General features: G+C 37.4%; 1 long non-coding RNA gene across 1 annotated transcript in view; it reads left to right on the forward strand.

Annotated features, from left to right (window-relative positions):
• LOC107586297 (uncharacterized) overlaps positions 1 to 14,355 on the forward strand; it is a 15,939-nt gene extending 1,584 nt beyond the window's left edge. The window contains exons 2-4 of the long non-coding RNA XR_001609344.1: positions 3,493 to 3,496; positions 11,068 to 11,074; positions 14,227 to 14,355. This is a non-coding gene — a long non-coding RNA (uncharacterized lncRNA). The remainder of the gene's footprint in view (positions 1 to 3,492; positions 3,497 to 11,067; positions 11,075 to 14,226) is intronic.
• The last annotated feature ends 7,065 nt before the right edge of the window (positions 14,356 to 21,420 follow it).

Genomic DNA, 21,420 nt, shown 5'->3' on the forward strand with positions numbered 1-21,420 from the left:
GCTGACATGTTTATTGGTATTCCATCATTACAAGTGTCAGCAAAAGAAATATTTCAAGAGTTTTTATTTTACAAATCAATCTGGTTCAACTAAAGTAAAGTTCCATTTGAAAAGTAGATATGTATTGAAATTATGTCCGATATATCCAATAATGATAAGTTGATAATATCATCTTATTATTGTGATTAATAAATTAAAAATACAATTAAAAAACGTGCAAAAAAACTGAAATCAATTGTTTAAAATGGTGCTTGTGAATTTAAGCATCACAACATTGCAACACAGTAAAACTATTATACGCTGTCAGGTGCATATACATATGCGCTACCCGCCAGGCACTCAGACTTCAAACTTGTGTGGGCCTTTGTGTGCCCTTTTAATCGTGTTTGTTCAGTTGCTGGGCACATTCATTCTACTGGGACAGGGCTTTCTGTGAAAACAAATGCAAATCAGCAGTACCAGTCCAAGAAACACTCGCCTTAGCCACCTTTAGCCATAATTACACACTGGTGATATCACTGAACTACTGCAGACCCACTACCATTGCCAGAAATATTACTGTACCTTTAAAGCTGCTGTAAGTGACTTGGGCACCATTAGCTGCACCAAACAGAATCGCAATAACTTTCTAAACAGGTTTCCCTAAACAGGGAGCCTACCATTGTTTGGACAAACATGTAGTCCTGCCCCAAACCTATGTTACTGATATAATTAATACTGTTTTAGTATTTTTATGCATTAAATAAGGCAAAAACTCCAGTGCTGATATTTCATTTCACCAGCCAGTAAAAAATACATAGGCCTATACAAGCAATTCTGCAACAAGACGATAAAAGAAGCCTTCTAGAAACCCATTCAAGCATGCCTATGCCTGCAGCAGACTTTACTTTGCAGACTTTATTACATGTAAAATAAATATGCCAGTAAATAATAAATGAGATAAAGAGTATGTCTTTGTTCTGTTGAAATACAGCAGAGCACTACACACTACACTACACTAAACATTTCACATTTTACATTATACTGTATATATTACAATACATTTTAATACAATTTTGGATGTTTGACCATGTTGATATATAATGACACAACCTTCACAGCTCATATACGTTGGGCTTGGTTTGTAAAGGGGGAAATCAAAAGTATAAAGAAGTAAAAACCCCATTTATATTCTCCAAAGGGGAACTGATTTAACAATAACTTATTAACCTTTAAAGATAAACCTACTGTGAGCTAGGTAATTGTTAATGGTATTTACTGTTCATAAAGCCATTAGTCTGCTGGATTCCTGGTCAAAAACAAATACATGACCCATGATTCTGCTCATATTTCCACCAATCAAAGAATCAGTGTCCTATGGTCTTAAACAACTTTTTTTGTTTAAACTTGTATAAATATGCATATTTTGCAATAAACGTAAAATACGCTGCTTCTAAATATTAATAAACATATTTAAATCAATAATTGCATATTTATCCATTATTTTTTATTTTGATTGTCATCCATAGTAGTTCTCTTCAAGTTACGTGCACAGTCTTGTACCTTTGTCTTTTTATGTGATTTGTTTGTTTTTTTTTTGCATCAAATCAAAGTCTGTAATGTTGTGATTCACCTTGTAGTTGGTTGATTTGATTCAAATAGCGTATCTCTCTAACAAAGACTTTCTTTTTATTACCATGGAAAAAGCCGGAAGTGCCTTCCAAACGAACAAGCATGCCGGTTTTTCCTTTACAGAGCATGTTACTCACCAACAATGATTGCATCTACCAGTAATGCATCACAATGTAAAGACACATTAAATGTGCCCCATGAGCAGGCCGACAGTGAATGCTTCCCGCAGAGTTTAATTGCCTGTTAATCAATCAATCCTGCCAATCATCCTTCCCTTGAATATTTATTAAATATGTTGTCTAATTTCTGCTTTCAGTCAGCACCGAAAATGCACAGAAAATGACTCACAGATTCTGTATGGTCCTGTCCATGAGTGTGTCACTAGCCCGTGAAAAGCTGTTTTGCCACAGAAATGGCACACTTATATGATCCTCATGCCAATGCTGAACATGATAAAGGTCTGCTGACTTTGTGTAAAGGATTTGATTAAAGAACTATTACTGTCTGCGATAACAAAATAATGTGACAAGGTGACAGGAGTAGAGTTGTTTGGGTCACGAATGGATCTTCTCAGTAAATGAATTGTTACTGTTCACATGCACTGACTCATATTGATTTGAAAGTGTGTTACTGTTTTTGTAAGACTGACCATAGCACAAGCCAATCACATTGGCATTTAGGCTGTGAAAGTGCATTTTCATTGGTTGTACACCTACCAAACAAACATGCCCCCTTTACATGCTTTTGAGTCGGAGCGGGACTAGGGAATCAAATTTGTTCACAAGAGTCTGAGCGGGACTAGGGAATCAAATATTTTGTTCACAATGAAGTGAGAAGGAAGGCAGAAGAATGATGAATGCTTAAAATGACTGACCATTATACAAATAAAAACTTGAGATGGTATTTAAAATCCAATTTATTTAGACAGTTATTGTTGTTGTTACTATAACCTTCATCATTTGCTTCAAAACATACTAAGCGGTGGGCAACACCAGAGGTGATAATAAAATAACCCATCAGCCTCATTGACATTTGTGCAGAAAATGATGCTTAAACTCTCTTTCTGTAGTCTCGTATTAGATTTGTAGTCAAGCAATTTTAACAACGGATTAAAAGTCTTGATGGTCTTTTACGGAATCAGTTGAGTGAACGACTCCATGACTCGTTCAAACACAAAAGACACTCACTTGTTGCCACCTATTGGCGTAACAATTTGTACACCTACCAAACAAACATGCCCCCTTTACATGCTTTTGAGTCGGAGCGGGACTAGGGAATCAAATTTGTTCACAAGAGTCTGAGCGGGACTAGGGAATCAAATATTTTGTTCACAATGAAGTGAGAAGGAAGGCAGAAGAATGATGAATGCTTAAAATGACTGACCATTATACAAATAAAAACTTGAGATGGTATTTAAAATCCAATTTATTTAGACAGTTATTGTTGTTGTTACTATAACCTTCATCATTTGCTTCAAAACATACTAAGCGGTGGACAACACCAGAGGTGATAATAAAATAACCCATCAGCCTCATTGTCATTTGTGCAGAAAATGATGCTTAAACTCTCTTTCTGTAGTCTCGTATTAGATTTGTAGTCAAGCAATTTTAACAACGGATTAAGTCTTGATGGTCTTTTACGGAATCAGTTGAGTGAACGACTCCATGACTCGTTCAAACACAAAAGACACTCACTTGTTGCCACCTATTGGCGTAACAATGTAACCGACGGAAAGTCCTATCGCGCGTATGAGTGAAAGAATTTTTTAAGTGCAAGAATCCAAAAGATTCTAGTCATTGAGTCCAAAAATTCTGAATTTGCAGTTCACGTTAAAGATGCATTTTGGAGCAGGGAGAAATATCCTTATAGTTATAAAAGAAGCATTGTGTTAACACTACAGTATTCACCCTTGTACCACTTACTAAGCACTCATGAACATTATTTTTTACAAAACGGCAACACTGTATGAGTAAGCTCACACACTGAAAGCAAATAATGACTGTGATATTAAAACAGACCCCAACTCTTTTTTTCCAGCACTCGCTTGCCATTATCCACCAGGGGGTGCAAAGATGACACCCATTCCACCCTCATCTTCAGCCAAAAACCCTCAACACAACCTGGCGAAGCTCTCTGATACATCAGGTTATTTCAGCTCTAGCAATGTGGATTTCAAATCATTCAATTATAATTGCAATTCTGTGTAAAAGCTGAATCAGATGCTGCAAAGTTTAAGACACACGACGTTGCACAACCTAATGCATTATAACGTGTGCCTTGTGCACACATAACACCTATAAAACAAACCACCATAACCGGTTTAAGGTCACTTTAATAGATAAAGATTCGATTTTCGACTTTGAATGCTGTTTTGAACCAATATAGAGCACAACAATTAAGTTTCTTGCATTACAGGAATATTCCTAATAGTCTGCCTTTCATATAGCTATCTTTTCCCATGAATCTGGATGCATACGCAATATTACACCAGAATTTGTCATAGTAACTCTCCCGTGCTCAGTATGAATAAACTAGCACCACTTAAATAATGCATTATTTCAAAGAACGATCTAATTGTCATGCAAATCATGCAATGTTCACTGACTATCAATTGTTGCTGTGACTAATGCAGACCACTGGGAGAAAATGTGCTGATTTACTTTCAAATTAATTTGTGACATAAGGCTACTACATGTTTCAAATTGCACACGATGCTATTCAAGTTTAGCGTATAGCCGATCTGCATGCTGCTTCGTTATCTATCATTCCTATGCCGTGTCCACGGAATTAGAGTGATGTAAATCCAAACACGGCATTAACAATTCTCGCGATCTACAGCAATTGCCCATGCAATCCAATCCATCACATGTTGAATAAACTAAATGCAGAATAGACCGTAACTGCATGAAGCAATGATGCGAATCGTCTTACCTGTTTTAAAGCTCGTCGTTTCTATGCCCCCGCGTTTTCTGTATGACAAAATCAATGGTGTTATTTCTTCTGGCAGTGTTTTATTTGGCTTGATGTGAGCTTTAACGGTCAGCTGTTGTTTTATAAGCACTGCGCGCGTGCCCTATCAATTCCCGCCGTCCCCTCGTGCCCGGTGCAACGCTGTTGAACACGATTAAAGAACAAATGAAACCCTAGCGAGCGGTACGCCGTCAAAAACTACTTTCGAAGGCCACTTCATCTTAATTTGTTCTCCGTATATATCCGTATGATACGAGCGATGCGGGGCAGACGCACGCTGTCAAGAAAAGAAGGGGAAAATCCGCATCCCAGTGAGAAAGAAATGAAACAGATATCCTCTCTCATGTCAAATTAAGTCAAACATCGGTTGGCGGTCTTCTTTTGCTCTCTTTTCTTCACTTTCCTTCTTGCTCTTTCCAGAAATGAGTCGCTTTAAATACGGGTTTATACGCGTGTGATAAGAGCCCAATAGCTCTCTCTCTCTCAGTTCTCTCAGTTCTCTCTTGTGCTTCAGGACCTGCACTGATACAGCTCTCACTCCTTCACGCTGCTCTCTTCACGAGACACGATCTCCCACTCCGCTCAGTGCATCTCTGGCTTCGTAGGCTTTATTGTAAATGACAGGAATATGCCAGTTAGACTGTCAAATATAGGGATGGGAAATTAAATAAGAATGATTCTGGATGCGATTCCAATTCTTCTTAATAATTCATGCTACCTTTGCGATTCCATTAACGGCCCTTTTAGTTTTGAAGAAGACATTTTTGAAAGGATTCTTTAGAAATCAGGGATAATTCTTATTGGGTTTACTGCCCTCAGCAGTCTGTTAGAAATACTGAGATCCTTCAGAATCCAACAAAACAAATCAAAAAATAAAAGTCTTTCAAAAACTTGTTTATAAGCTTTAGGGACGTTTTAGACGCGACATAATCCAATAATTTGTATTTAACTCGACTAATGAACAGACAGAAATGCTGTCAAATGTAACTAATTAATTTATATAAAATACAAATAAGCTGTCATGCAAATAACCACTCAGCTACAACGATTTAAATCTCGAGCTATAAATCAAACATATAACTTGACCATTTCGAGTTGGACATGACGAAATTAACAAGTACGTTTAGTAGCCTAACCGCACCGATTGAATCAAACGTCTTTTGATTCAATATACATCTGACTCGTAAGAGTCATTTTTTGTTCGGGGAAATGGTCTTCATTGCGGGCGTATGTTTCCGAGTCACTAAAAAGAACCGACTCAAAAGAGTCATTCGTTTGGGGAAACGGACTACACTGGTAGCGATTTGGATATATACATTCAAAAGAACCGGCTCACAAGAGTCACTCGCACGCGAAATACCTTGGTCTCGCTGTGGTAATGATTCACTCATTCGGGAATCGAACTTCACTGGTTGCGCGGTAGGCTATGTTTCGTTCGTAGCGGTGTTGTGGTAAATGGTCTTCATTGCGGGCGTATGTTTCCGAGTCACTAAAAAGAACCGACTCAAACGAGTCATTCGTTTGGGGAAACGGACTACACTGGTAGCGATTTGGATATATACATTCAAAAGAACCGGCTCACAAGAGTCACTCGCACGCGAAATACCTTGGTCTCGCCGTGGTAATGATTCACTCATTCGGGAATCGAACTTCACTGGTTGCGCGGTAGGCTATGTTTCGTTCGTAGCGGTGTTGTGGTGCCGCTGAATGATGGAGGAAAAACTGCACGGTGTTCCATCAGCACGTTCGAGAACCGTTAACCGAACGTCTCATAAATCATTCGGTTCGGGTATTTTTTTTAACGAATCCAATCCTGCATTAAATGGTCATTTCCCATGCAGGCAGCACAGAAGCAGCCTCTTCAGTCAAAGCAGCGTTCTCTAGCCTACTCTCTTTCTTGCTCTATCATGTTATGTAGGCTATGAGCCAAACATCCCCCGTATTTCTCATCAGGTGTACATAACGTGCTCTGTTCATTTGCATTAGAGTAGGGCCTACTCTCTGTTTGGTGCCAGTGAGTAGGCTAAGTCATGAATCACATCTTTCCATACTCCACATGGATTTCCAAACATTTTGCAAATTTTACTCAGCCCAAGCAGAATCATCACGGAATGAATAACGATTTACCAAAGTGATTCACATGAGTGTCAGTAGAAATTCTTTTTTCAGGAAACAGGTTGTCAGCATCAGCAAACTCAAAACACACCAGATGAGGGGTGCAGAAGATGAGAGCCGTTTCATTTACTCCACTGCCCAAAAAGGAAATTCCCACATTAACATGAGATCAAAGACACTCTTTCTTGTCCCATCTGTGGTTCTCAGTACAATTACCTCTTGAAATGGTTAAATAGTGTGTACTAGACTCAAATAAATACTAATCTTACTCTCACGTGCGCTGCAGAAATTATTCATCATCGTCAATAACAACAAATAACACATCTACAGACCCTGCAAGTTTTTGCAGACAATAATTAATGAGGCCTCTCATTTATCCCACCACCCTTAATGATGTATTTAAAATTTAATGCATTTTCTAAACCTTGAGTCAGTGAGCAGTGCAGGTGTTCAATAGCTTGTGTGTCAGCATCCCTGTAGAACTGCCTATGAATCAGCAAGGCTGTAGCTCTGCTAAGTGAGGACAAATCTCCACGGACTGAGAGCTAGATTTAGGCTAAACGGGCGAATAATTGTAGTTAGGAGATACGCATCTGTGATTCGGTGCAAAGTGAGACACAACAAATCGGCCTTTTATGAAGACTTAGTTCTTACAGAGCCCTTTACTATCTTAGCTGGATCTAATCCACGTTTTCTTGACATTTGGTTCCAGAGTCGATTTACGCTGCTGGATAATAAGAACAGATGTCAAGCTATGTGACCTTTTCCCTCAAACACACACCAATCACGCAACCTGTCATTCCAATAGAGGTGCACACTTTGAACTCCCAGAGAACGGGCGAGGGAAGGGGCAGCGGGAGGCTCTGCTAAACTGATGACTGGAAAGCTCTACAGATTTCTGGGTCCGTGTCAAATAAGTGTGTCCATGATAAAGAAAAAGGTTATTTAAAAAAAGTTTTAAAATATATATCTTTTAAAAAATATATATAAAATATTATATATTCATAAAATAAAATATTTATTATTAATATTTATTTGTCTTGTCATAAAAACGTCAAATTATTTGAAATGTTAAGAGATTTTTTCACCTTGACACGCAGTCATGACTCACTAGGGTCTGCAGGGGTCCTGTTTTATATTTCTTTTTTTCTGCATGTTGGTTGCACCTCATGACTTTGACTCGGTAATCAAATATTTTAAATATTAATAAGTGTTTTGTTTTTTTTACAACTAAAGATGACATTTGGATGAATACTAAAATGTCTTGTCATTTCTTTTAATGTACTCCAATAATTTCCAGACATGAGTTTACATTCATTAACAAGTGAAGCTGTTTTGTTCAAATCTAATAAATAATAACAATGATATTCCAAAAACCTAATCAAATCTTCTTGTCAAGAATATAATTTGACTTGTTTTTTATGTGTGCATCAGAAATGACAACAAAAACAGAAATTAAAATTTACTTCAGAAATTAAAAACATGCTCAAGTCATGTCATTCGCCCTTCACCGGGAATTTGATTGACAGGCGATCTGACCAATCATAATGCCGAATCTGCTATTTTGTCCAACAAACAAATCAGACCGGAGAGTAGATTAACGTTGGTGGACTTTAACTTGATAAATGGTGTATTGACGTCTTTCCACAGTGCAAAAAAGAAACCTTCTGATGTTCATTCATGTTTATTTCGTGCTATAAAGAGGAAATGATGAATAATAATGTCGTCACTGTCCCATCAGCAGAATTTGAACAAAATTCTACATCCCCAACCCCTTGTTTATTAATGAAATATTTTGCATTTAATAATGCTGTCAGCTACCAATAAGGCATTTTACTTTTATCTTAATTCACTTCTAAATAATTCTGGTTCTATGTGGGCCTATACTTACTCCTCTCTAGTATATGCTGTCAAAGGCCTTCACCCAGTGGGACGCTTCATGAGCCTTCCTCATATAGGAAACATCTGACATCTAAAAAAGGAGAGGACTAGCAAGTATAATGAAATTTACAAATGCACATCCACTTTATCTATACTCACCTTGTCAGTAAAAAACAGAGAGAACAGACATTTAATCTCCAAAGATGTAATGGCACTTTTAGCCTCTAATCAATTATGACTGTGTGATCCGAACCAATGATTTAACATTTGCACTACGCATATCTAAGTGCGCCAAGTTTGAAACTTATCATCCAATACTTTTGTTCTATGGAGTCTGTATTTCAAACACAGCCTGTGAGGCAACATATTTCTGTATTAAGTTGAGATGAAATCTGAAATGTCATATTTTCCAAGTATGTTTGTTGTACCTCATATGAAACGAAGCTTCATCTTTTTGCACAAAATATGAATATTTGAGGCATCGTTCGGATTCCCCTGGCACGGAACCCAAAGCAACAGAATGTGATCATTAAATTTACTGTTTAAGTCACTGAGTTTCCATTACAGGCTACATAAATTTATGCTGAGAGAAATTAAGACAACCCATGTGGTGGTAAACAGATGTAGTGTGCGTCTGTTCCTGGGGTGATGGATACGATTTCCTGTCTTATCATCTATAAAGCACAGATATTTCTTGTTTTATCAAATACACCGACTTGTTACAGTGAGGATTTAGGGGTCGCAACGAAATTTCATTCATCAGCGATGGCAAAAGACAATCTGTTGACGGTCTTTTCACTTCATAGCACCTAGATTTATTAACTTAGCTACGAGGAGCCAAGGAGATGATTTGCCTGTAGAAAGGTTGTTACATTGAGGCAGTTCAATCTCATGCCAGAACCAAGGGCATTTGCACTTCATTATCACAGAATAATTTCAAATAGAAACTGCAAACCAGAGCGCAACAGGTGATGCATTATAACTGACAGGATGGTGTTTGGAATGGTGCAGGCCATCAATCAAGAGCTCCATTTGAAGAAATGATGCATTGGGGCGAAATGCAGATGCACATTTAGCCATAAATGATCCCCGCATTTTGACAATATTCTACCATCAGTAGACAAGATGCAGTGCAGCTTGCACAAATATGGCTGAAATGAGAAATGAATTGGACAAAAGAGAGGTGACACTTCTGCTACTGAAAAGGATTCTTTTGAGTTGGAAATCAGTCATGGTCGTCCTTCTTGGGGCAAGTGTTTTGAGACTGCATTATATGATGTTTGCGCTCATAAAAGTCTCTGCCAGGACTGCTTTTGCGGACCATCTAACATGAGGATGAGTTGTTTATCTTTGTCTCTGTGCACAGAACACTGGTCCTATTGATTGAGGGAACTGATCCCGGCTGGGGAGCTGGTGTACTAGGTCTTCGGTGTACCTGATGGAACGGCATAATTTAGTTGAGGTTGACATCAATGCCTGGTGAAGCATGTGTTCAGAACAGCGGTGTCTCCAGGGTGGGCAAGGCTATAACTACAAACACTCCCAGATGTACTAAAAGAAAAACACAATCACTCTAAGAATTGTTGATTAGGGCGAATCATGTAAATATCACCAACATCACATTTACTACAACTTTAAACTATACTGACCTTAGCCTGCGCCAAACACAGTCAATATACCATATTAGCAAGACCAAATTCCATTCATAATCGGCCTGACAATCGTGTAGTGTGTTCTCGGAGAAGAAAAGACAGAATTTTGGGATATAAATTCGTACTTGAGAGAAAAAAAGTCAGAATATATATATATATATATACTGTATGAAGAGTTTATTTGCAAAACAGATAACTCCATTTTTTAAAATTTTCAAAAATCATGTTTTTTCATTGTGCATTCCAATGAATCTCAATCAAACTGCAGTTAGGTTATTTTGATTAGGTTAAAAAATAACTTAAAAATACAGCTAACTAATACAATAAAACACAATAAAAAACATGATAACATAATAAAAAACATGTTTTTTGAAAAAAACTAATATATTTATATTGGACTCCCATACTGCTTTGCAGATGCAATATTTTGTAATTTTTACTACTTACCATATGACGTTTTCATCTGTGAACACATGAGCGCACATATTATCATAAAGTAGTCCATGTTTTATGATACAAAGTATACAAAAGTAGTCCATATGGTTTGTTCACATTATTCCAAGTCTTCTGAAGACATTTAATTGTTTTATGTGTAAAACCAGACAAAACTTTAAAATTAAAACCTTGTCCACCTCCACTTGAATATGGTGCATAAGCAAGAATGACAATATGTTTAAATCTGCACAATGAGTGCGCTCAACATCATATAGGGAGAAGGCGGCAGAGACGAAGAAACTGCACATAAACCTCATTGCTTCTCACTTCTATCATCAACACTTTAGATTTCAATGTGTGTTGGAGTGTGTGCAACATACTTTGAGAACCACTGGAAGTACAGATTTCAGGTTATTGGCAGTTTATTACCCCTTGACAATAGTTTATTATATTATATTTCACGGACTGGGCAACTTGCACCACAACAAACATGCACATTTGACAAGAGACCATTTGCTGTGAGCGGACTTCTGAGCTTAGTGTTGTCAGCCTTTGCGATTTGCCATTGCCAATAAACCTATTAGCTGCCAATTAGATTGTAGTACTCCAAGCTCAGTTTAACACGGTTTACAATATTTAAATCCATTCTGCACCCCCCCCCCCCCCCCCCCCCCCCCCCCATGCAATCAGTGGGGGAAAAATCTAAAAAGTGTGTAGATTTCATGAGGGGCTAACCAGAACTGGTTCAGTGGCTCCTGAAGTGTAATGTGCAACCTGAGCAGGCTTGGAAAATATTCATTAGTTATGATTCAGCCAATCTCCTGGGCCTGAATGCACTGCTGTGCTGTTGTGTTTGTGTCAGCCAGAAGTATAGATTCCTCTCCTCTCTCAGACAGACATCTGCGTAACGGCTCTGGCATTCTCCCAATATCCAACCACAGAAAGCCTAGTGTTCTGAAGCCATAAAACCAAGACCCATGTTCATTTAACAAAACAGCCATTCACTCTCTGATGATATATGACAGGGTTTAGAACAATTATGCAATCAGATTAAATTAGTTAAACTGATTTTAAAGGAATAGTTTTTCCAAAAATGTAGTGTGCCTAGCACATGCAGCACAGCATATAGCACGTACAACAGTAACTGGAATATTAAATTAAAAAGAATTAGTAAAAGTAATAAATTTAAAATAAGACACAAAGTGACTAAGCATAAATAGGACCAACATTCTATTCAATAAAAATGTCCTCACTTGAACTCTCTGGACTTTGATAGCAAATTCACTCCTCTTAAAAAGATATTAATATTGAATAAGCAGACTATATCTATGTTTACACATACCAAGCTCTACTTACAATAACCAAACCTCATGAGTGATATGTTGAGGTAAACAAAATGAGCATAAACAAAAAGCCATTCATCTGTCCAATATCTGAAACTATGGATTGCATCTCAAGGGGCATATTTTTGATGCACTTTATTTTGAACTTGTTAAATTAGTACAATGAATTCTAATAATGTGTTACATGTTTAATCATGACTCAACCTCACCAAGGTGGCATCATGCCGTTAATTTGATTAATTAATCAGCCTGTCATGTAATTAATTTGATTTAAGATCTTTGTTCAATTGACAACCCTCATTTTGTGATTATCTTCACACTTTGGAAACTTTTTGTCCATTTATCGTGTATGTTGGTTTACTCAAGGTCTACACGATTAGCTTTAGGTGTCAGTCAAAAGCTTACACTTTATTAAAGGCCAACCAGAGTCAACAGGCCTTTTTTTATCAAGAGGACTGAATTTACCGTATATAAGAGCATTTGTAAGGAGACAATTAGAGTGGAGAGGCTACCAATTTATCCCTTTTTAAACAGAATTGAAAATAAAACTAGATCGCCTTCTGTACAAGTAGAACTTCAGTTTCATTGATCTACAATACATGTGGAACCTGTTCATTCTTCACTAAGTGTGTGTTTCGGTGTCTCCCAAACCTTTCATTATTGTAGGTAAAAGGCGCATTGAACTTTTCAGCAGCGGTGAGGGCCGTTGGAAGAATGGCAATACTGGTGAACAGGTGCCCTTTTCCTGCAACAGCCAGGACGCTATCAGATGCATTAAAGTGGACAGCAGGATGTCTGACTGCCTCTTTAGAAGGGCTCCGTATTGAGTTTGACCTGCAAAGGTAACGGACAATAGCACAAAAGTCATTTTAATTCCAATCAGGCTTTTGTTATCCACCTGCTACTCGTAGCGAGGATTGTCTCCTCACGCTGACATTAGCATGAGAGCGTATTGATCAGAATGCTGTGACAGTGTTTCAGATAGATTAAATCACCTGACCTTTTTTGTCACCTACAAACAATTCAACGTTCCCAAAGAGCCACTCATTCCACCTCCTGTTATCTCACTGCTGGGCATGCTTTTCAAATGGATAAAGAGTGGCAGGAACATATGTAAGCGTCATATCAAAGACCTCACCTTTTGGCCAGGCTGTGAATAAGAATCACATCCGTGATAACATATGTTCGCCTCTTGGCATATAGTTTGGTTTATAAAGCAGCTCATTCTGGTCAAGATTCACTGTTTTAAACAGGAAGAGACTGTCTGAGCAACATGGGAAATGACCAATCGTCATTCTTTTTGTTTTTATGTGTCATGAAGTGTGGGTAAATCTGAAATAAACAATGCTATTTTATACATATAAATAAAATGATGAGTGCATTAATCAATTTTGAGAATGTTTTAGCAGTATTTTCTGTACACCCAATGTGAACTCATTGGTAATTTTAAGCATTCATGCATAAAGTGTGGCTCTAGCACCAGTTTTGGGGGTAAAGCATTAAGTAACGTGAGTTACATAATCAGATTTCAAATGTTAACATGCATTTACTCATCTCATTTGCACAAATACAGATTCAGTATTCCTCAAAATAAATAAAGTATAATGCAAACTCAGAATATGATCCAAACCTGCAATTATTAATATATGTTAAATTACATAAATATCCTTTATGTATTTAATCCCATTTTTTTAACCAATATCTTAACTGCTGACCTTCGATGATCCAATTCAAACATACAAAAAAAAAGAAGCAAAAATGACTTTAGATAAACATGGCATTTGTGTTTCTTATTTCTTCCTTTCTTTTCTTCTCCTGTGTATTATGCTCCATGCAATCCAGAATGGCTGAGGCATATTTATTTCCCCTTTTTTTTGGTGTGAAAGAGCATTTACATTTGCCAAAAATAGAACTTTTTATATTAAAATCAAACAAGTAAGCCCAGCCCAGATGAGAAAAAGTAATGTAAAAGAATCGTAAGGCATTACTTTCCATAAAAAGTAACTAACGCAATTAGTTACTTTTTTGGGGAGTAACGCAATATTGTAATGCATTACTTTTAAATGTAACTTTCCCCAACACTGTCTAGCACAATTTCTTACCTGCGATTAGACACTGAAATGCACATCTTCAACATATTGACATCTAAATGTAAAAAAAAAATATCTGTGCACAACTACAAATGTTTACAATGCTGTTGTTTTTTTGTTTCTTCTTAGTTTCATTTGTGTTACCATGACGATGTTTAGTGTTTATGTGAATGACACACTGCACCACATATATATGTTAGTATTTTCCTTTTAAGCTTGTGGAAAAGCTGCTTGTGATGAGCTTTGATTCATCATGTGACTTTCCTATGCACCACCTGCTTTTGGTGGTTATCAATGTATTAAAATGGTGCTAAACAGATTTCAGTACTTCAATAGGTTGGTATATTAACATTATATCAGTTAATGAAATATGGTTTTTAAATGTAAATGCAAGTTAAATCCGTAAAATGTTGCTACCTTATTTTTTACGGTAACATTCTGGCAACCTCAGCTTGCCCGTTTTTTACTGTAAATTTTTCTTTTTTTTTTTACAATATATATATATATATATATATATACACACACACACACACACACACACACACACACACACACACAAACACACACTCAGAGCCTCAAAACTATATATGATGTCTCTAACATCGCACACTTTGGCAAAATTTACAATGATTACCCAACTCAGTAGCTTGTAAACATCATTTCGTTTTTTTGGCAGAGTGATAAAATCCTATGCACCCTGACTTCTGGAAATTTTGTTGCAGTCTGTTTGAAGCTTGTGATTTTCACAAATGCTTTCCAATTTTGTATCAGCGGTCAGTGAATAAACTGTAAGTGGTCCGCAGTAATCCATAACCCAGCCAAGTGCCAAATCATGACCAGAATTTTCCTGACTCTAACTGCATGGGACCTTATCAAGTGCAAGGTTAGAATGACTCATTTCATCTTCTCTGATGTCACGCTCAAGGCACCCAGGCCCTGTCTCCATCATAATTAAACAGGGCTTAAGGCTTCCGATAATGTCTCAGAAGAAGATGGAAGTGTCATTCATTTATCTCATTGCTTTGCGGCCAAAGAAAGGGCACCAGGCCCCTGAACATACCGGGGTCATTCCTGGCATCCGTATCTCTCAGATGAACGCTTCACACAGGAGGCCCAGGATGATGACGCAGATGTGTCGGATTGCTCACCATGGTAATAAGACAGTGGTTAAACCCCCTCCCGCCTTCAACTCCATCTCAGCCAACAGCTCGATAAGTACATCAATGTTGTTGGCACCCTACAGGAGAAAGGGCTGCTGAAATTTATGGGGCACCATCCGTATGAACTTGAGCTGAGCCGCGCGCTCCCTGTGGACAGGACACGGAGATACGAACACAATGAGAGTGGGAGGAGAGGGGCCGTGAAGCATATCGTACAGAGACTCCACCAGTCTTTACACTGTGGTAGTCTGTTGTCAGCACTGATCAATTGCTTTGCACATTTGCCATAGTTCTGCATTAGAAGCCTTGTTCACAAAGCAGCAGAATATGGTCGTCAGTCTTGTTTTTGAGGACTTCATACGATTCACACATAAATTGGTTATTTACGAGAGGAACAAGCACATTCTAAAACCAAAGTCACACCTGAAAATTTTCAGTACTATACGCTAAAGCAAAAATTGTGTGCAGAGCCATTCCACATGGCAGCCTGTTTCCACCACGGAATTTAAAAAAAATGTAACAAACATAATCTCCCTAATCTGACTTTATTTCTTGTCATTCCAAATTGATATATTGCAATTCGTTTCTCAGTAATGCAAGTTTATGTCTCGTAATTCTGACTTTTTCAAAGTCAACTTCTTACAATTCTGAGTTTATATTTTCTTTAAAAGCATAAATGATAGGGAATAAAATGATCTTTCTGTAATTATGATATGCATATTTCATTGACAGGGCCATAGGTAGGGTATGTGGGGCCCTGGCTGAAAACGCGTTCTGGTGGGGTGGGGGGGTGTGCCCTTAGAACAGCCGGGGCCCCTAGAATCATCGCCAACTTTCTCCCTGTTCAAGAAGTATTGGTACATTCCATTTTGTAGGTAATTATTTTATGCATTTCGTGATTCAGACACCAAAACCCTCATCTCATTCGCCTTTCGCAATTGACTCATTTATACAGTAGCTTATTTAACTGCATTGTTAAATAATAGACACAATTGTGTCATTGACAACTTTGATTTGCATATCAATCCAGTGCATGTTGTAGTATTTCCCATCATCAGCAATAAACTTCTAAATCTCAACTCTGCTAAAATTAATTGGTAAACTTGATGCGATTCTGAGGTCGACTGGAAAAATTATTCTTGCATGACTTTTTCAATTCATCCAATCTCCTATAGCACGAATGTCATTCACACTAACTTGTGTGTTCTTCTCTGAGTGGTTTGAATAATAATTTGGTGGGGCGTGTTAATTTGTTCTATATTAAGCCAGGTTTGTTCACCTATGTAATTAAAAGCAGCTGAGTGCTGTTCCAGTGAGACTAAATGCCGAGGGGTAACGTTCCATTTAGACGAGTCAATATGAGCGGAGAGGTTCATTACTCACTGAGGGGTGGAAGTGAGGTCATAATCAAACACTAGCATCCTACGGGGGACTCGTAACCTCTCCTTGCTTCTCTCTTTGCTGCCATGTTACGTGATAATAAGCTTGAGAGGTTTCTAATAGCCTAGTTTATTGTCTTCACTGTACTGGGAAAAACTCTCTCGGTCAAACTCAGATAAGACAATAAAATAGCCCATTCACATTAACTTGAGAAATCAAGCCTTTAAGTACTATTGTTTTAGTATAATAAAAAAAAATCCAAATTCATGTCAAGCATGCTGCTCTGAAAATCACTCAGGGTGACTTTAACGGTCGTGCTTGCCTATAAATGTGCTTTTTTGTTAGGATGACTTTTAATATTAACATTGGTATCACATCATGTCAAGTGGAAAATAACTATGATTATGTACCTTAATAAATGTGTTAAAATATGGGTAGCACAATATGTCAGGCAGAAAGTTGCTGTGCGGATGTACGCCCACTGTAATGAATGAGTTAACCAAACCCACACATAATATATGTGCACCTGCAGAACAAAATCAAAAATCGTGGTACATGATACTCTTAAAAATAAAGGTGCTTAAAAGGTTCTTCACAGCGATGCCATAGAAGAACCATTTTCGGTTCCACAAAGAACCATTCAGTAAAAGATTCTTTAAAAAAAACCATCTCTTTCTCACCTTTTTATAATCTGAAGAACCTTCTTTCGCCTCAATTTACCTTTTGTGAAACAGAAAGGTTCTTCAGATGTTGAAGGTTCTTTATGGAACCATTTAGACAAAAAGATTCTTCTATGGCATCGTGAAGCACCTTTATTTTTAAGAAGCAGCTCAGTTTTAGGCAGAAGGAAAAAGCCAGTGGATGTATTGCACCGATAGTGTTGTAGGTTATACAATGCAAAACTTAACAGAAGACTTTATTAGTCTAGACTAACATAAAAGCCTACTGACAAATAGGGCTGGGTTTTGACAAATTTCTGATTTCCGATTCGATTCAATATACCTTATTCTGGATATACAGGTGTATCTCAATAAATTAGAATGTCGTGGAAAAGTTAATTAATTTCAGTAATTCAACTCAAATTGTGAAACTCGTGTATTAAATAAATTCAATGCACACAGACTGAAGTAGTTTAAGTCTTTGGTTCTTTTAATTGTGATGATTTTGGCTCACATTTAACAAAAACCCACCAATTCACTATCTCAACAATTAGAATACTTTATAAGACCGATTAAAAAAAGAACCAAAGACTTAAACTACTTCAGTTTGTGTGCATTGAATTTATTTAATACACGAGTTTCACAAATTAATAAATAAATAAATAAATGAACTTTTCCACGACATTCTAATTTATTGAGATGCACCTGTACATGCAGGTACGTCAAATTTTCTCAAGAAAAAAAAAAAATCTCTCTACTGCTGTAAAATATACATGACAGTCAGTTGGTAGCAACATTACTACACTCAAAAAAAAAAATCTTCTTTTTTTTTTAGCCCAAATGCTGGGTTCAGCTTGTTGGGTCATTTTTTTCTACCTTACCGCTGGGTTGAACTCGTCTCAGGTGAAACTTCTCGACAACGCAGCTGCTGAGAGCACGGGCTTTTTAAAGGGTTAGTTCACCCAAAAAACTAAAACTATGTCATTAATTACTCACCCTCATGTCGTTCTAAACCCGTAAGACCTTCGTTCATCTTCAGAACACAAATTAAGATATTTTTGATGAATTCTGAGAGCTCTCTGACCCTCCCATAGACAGCAATGTAATTACCACGCTCAAGGTCCCGTTAAAAGACAAAATTCTAAAGATGGCTGAGCACAATATATAATATATAATACGAGGATTTTATGAATGTGAATGTAGATTGGGATGAATGTAGATGCAATTGAGTTTGTTTCTTCATCAGAACAGATTTGGAGAAAACTGTTGTGGATTACTAGTTTTTATCAGCTGTTTGGACTCTCATTCTGATGGCACCCATTCACTGCAGAGGATCCGTTGGTGAACATGTGATGCTAAATTTCTCCAAATCTGTTCTGATGAAGAAACAAACTCATCTACATCTTGGAAGCATTTTTCACAAATGGTCTCAACTTGGACCCCGTACCTTGGTAAGAACCACAGCACTTTTTAGATCTTCATAAAGCCGCATATTTCAATAGTTTATGTTTGTGTAATCATGCACACTGCTTTCAAGTGTGTGGAACAGAGAGTATGGAAACAGGAACGGTTCTTGGTTTGGTCTGGGTGACCTGAGAGACTGCGAGAGATGTGATGTGACACCATGTGCCCTTCTTCTCGCCCCCCCCCCCCCCCCCCCAGCGCTTCAATTAGATAATTGACAGGTGCATGCCGAGACTGAGACAATCAATTATCCTGCCGACTGTCTGTTTCTCTGCACTTAACTGCACCGTGTTTTAAGGGTGAAACGATGAGGACATATTACCTCAGAGGACACATACGGTAAAAAGGTAACCACTTTCCTTCAGAGGAACAGTGTCTCTCTAAAACTGCTTAAGGGAAACTAGACCGAGGCTACAATGGAGCTCTGTGATTCATGTGAATGAGCACTACTGATGTATGCAAGACCATGGTTAAGTGAAGAGCTTTCTTCTTTTTTTAATGATTTGCAACAAGTGTCATGGTAATGAGCTATGCCTGAGGTGGACTGACTGAGCTTAACAGGAGTTGTAGTTTTAAACATTCGCTCTGCTCTGTATCTGCATGGCTAACCTGTAGAGCCCAGTTAAACCCATAGCACTGATGTCTTTGCAGCCCTATGGGCAAACACAGAGTCTCTAGACAGACAACAAGCACTATCTGCCCTCTACTGGCCTGTCACTGTATAATCAACAAGAATATCTGGTGCATACTTGGTACCTACATATTTATAATGTTGGATGTCTCAAGCAAAGAACAGAATAAATCAATTCTTTGACTTCTGCCCCTAATCTTGATATTTATGGTTTACAGTAACATAAGACCCCTATGTTATATGGGAATGGTCGTATTTATAAAATAATGATGAACACCACCGCATTGTCGTATTTACTAGTGAAAAACGTGCATTTGTAGCGAGAACAGATTTTGGAATTGGAGTGACTCAAAATCGTTTAAATCTAAGGGGAATTGAAAAGTAGTGCTGGTAGATTACTTACAAATTGTAGTCCATTACAGATTCCAAATTACATGATAAAAATGTTAGTAACGTAATCCATTACATTACACATTTTAGGTAATAAAATCAGACTGCTTTTAGATTACTTTTGACCTAACTTATTACATTGATTTAAATAGGATCATCTTGTACAAAATTGATATAAAAATATAGGACCCTGAAAATATATTCCATTTAATGTTATTAACAACATGAAGTGCATTAAACAGTATGTTAATAGTTAATTAAATCATAAAAATGTAATTGATTTGAAAACGAACCTTTAACCAACTTCAGAGAACAGTGAACATGTAAATGTGTTAGTTATTGTTAACTTATTACCTTAAAATCTCAATATTTCAAGTAAATTTATTAAGTGAGCCACTGAGTGATAATTAAAATAAACAATGTGTTCATCAGTAGCTGATGCAATGTTGAAATTGAGAAAGCGCTTAAAATTGAAATGGTTTTTGTAAACCCATTGTTCAAAAGATGCTGTGTGGCCTCTTGATTTTTGTGTAATTACAGCCACCTGACTTGTGACTGAGTTTGACAAAACTTTCTGAATGTATATAAGCAGTAGGCTATTTTAAAAAGGAAAAATTTAAGATGAAAAAGAAGAATTAGGTAGAATCAATAAATTAAGAATATTTTTTTGCTATTGTGTGAATAATTTGTAATCAATAAAAAGGTAAATGTAGTCTGTGTTTCCCAATTGGAATTTACAATTAAATATTATATATATATATATATACAGTGGTGTGAAAAAGTGTTGGCCCCCTTCCTGATTTCTTATTTTTTTGCATGTTTGTCACACTTTAATGTTTCAGATCATCAAACTAATTTAAATATTAGTAAAAGATAACACAAGTGAGCACAACATGCAGTTTTTAAATTAAAGTTTTTATTATTAATGGAAAACAAAACCCAAAACTACATGGCCCTGTGTGAAAAAGTGTTTGCCCCCTAAACCTAATAACTGGTTGGGCCACCCTTAGCAGCAACAACTGCAATCAAGCGTTTGCGATAACTTGCAATGAGTCTGTTACAGCACTGTGGAGGAATTTTGGTCCACTCATCTATGCAGAATTGTTGTAATTCAGCCACATTGGAGGGTTTTCGAGCATGAACCGCCTTTTTAAGGTCATGCCACAGCATCTCAATAGGATTCAGGTCAGGACTTTGACTAGGCCACTCCAAAGTCTTCATTTTGTTTTTCTTCAGCCATTCAGAGGTGGACTTGCTGGTGTGTTTTGGATCATTGTCCTGCTGCAGAACCCAAGTTCGCTTCAGCTTGAGGTCACGAACAGATGGCCGGACATTCTCCTTCAGGATTTTTTGGTAAACAGCAGAATTCATGGTTCCATTTATCACAGCAAGTCTTCCAGGTCCTGAAGCAGCAAAACAGCCCCAGACCATCACACTACCACCACCATATTTTACTGTTGGCATGATGTTCTTTTTCTGAAATGCAGTGTTACTTTTACGCCAGACGTAATGGGACACACACCTTCCAAAAAGTTCAACTTTTGTCTCGTCAGTCCACAGAGTATTTTCCCAAAAGTCTGGGGGATCATCAAGATGTTTTCTGGCAAAACTGAGACAAGCCTTTATGTTCTTTTTGCTC

The sequence above is a fragment of the Sinocyclocheilus grahami genome, unplaced genomic scaffold (genome assembly GCF_001515645.1).
Source record: "Sinocyclocheilus grahami isolate Dianchi unplaced genomic scaffold, SAMN03320097.WGS_v1.1 scaffold79.1, whole genome shotgun sequence".
Lineage (NCBI taxonomy): Eukaryota > Metazoa > Chordata > Actinopteri > Cypriniformes > Cyprinidae > Sinocyclocheilus > Sinocyclocheilus grahami.